The sequence below is a fragment of the Pundamilia nyererei genome, unplaced genomic scaffold, assembly GCF_000239375.1.
Source record: "Pundamilia nyererei isolate P.nyererei 1_Seehausen unplaced genomic scaffold, PunNye1.0 scaffold00003, whole genome shotgun sequence".
Taxonomy (NCBI): domain Eukaryota; kingdom Metazoa; phylum Chordata; class Actinopteri; order Cichliformes; family Cichlidae; genus Pundamilia; species Pundamilia nyererei.
The window spans coordinates 3,743,999-3,745,168 of NW_005187404.1; positions in this window are offsets into that span (position 1 = coordinate 3,743,999).

Here is a 1,170-nt window from a genome sequence, read left to right on the forward strand (position 1 = left end):
CGAAGTGTGACAGAACTACCAAGGGTAAATAGAACCTAAATGACACATTTAAACATCTATGTAAATGTGTAGATGTATGTAGATGTGGGGAAAAAAACCCATCATGTTTTGTTTTTTTTAAACTTATTTCACATGTGAAATATGCAGTAATTTATGTATAAGATCATTATTACTGCCGGTTATAATGGGCTGTATCTTTAAACAGAAAGTGAAGGTTGAGTCATTTATTTTTATTTTTTTTGTGTATATATATATTTTACAATATGTAATAATTTTCAAGTCACTAATAACCTCAGAAGCAAGAAAGTTGATATTTTTTCTTAAGTAAATCAAATGTAATGTCTTCATCTCATGCCATCCTCTTTTGTTTTATGATTTTAACCTTGTGATGTAGAGTCTATCTTTCGAGGAGTTGTACATGACATGGGTAAGTAAAACACATTTCTATTAATACGGTAGTAATCACATAGTGTGGTCCTCCATGTGTGTATGTGTATAAGTAACATATGTATGTAGAGACAGTACGTAGTCTCAAAAGGGTTGCAAATGCGTATTGATGTACAGATGTACGCATTTTGAAATTAGTTTTAGGTGAGGTCAGATTGCTTCGTATTTGTGTGTGAATTCAAGCTGGTGTGAGTCTTCAAAAGTCACACCCAAATCATTGTACACACGTGTGTGGTTTAGGCTTATGGATCAATCCTTTTGAACACATTTTTCTTCATATATGCATCAGTTAGAGGAGCAAACAGTCAATAAAAAGAGTACATACAGAAAAACCAATTTTAATAAATGTAAGAATCCATGTTTTGTACTTGTAATTTAGGCATTTCTGTGAATACACAAACGGTTAGACACAGAGGAAATTATGTGAGCTGTTACATGTAGGAGTTGGTATGGTGGTCCGGAACATCATGTATGTGAGGGTTTGTTTGTGCCTCTGGAAATTATTATTTTCTTAATGTGTGTGAACCCATCAGTTATAATTGCAGGGTTAGAATAAAATAAGAAAAAAAAAGCATGTATATTCTTGGTAGACATGAAGGGAATTTAACATCGAATGGAAGTGACTGTACAATGTTTAGTTCAGTTGCTTAGATAATGAGATCCAGTTTTCTGCCATTGAATAATTAGTCTTGTATTCCAATAAATCAGATCAAAACAATTTAA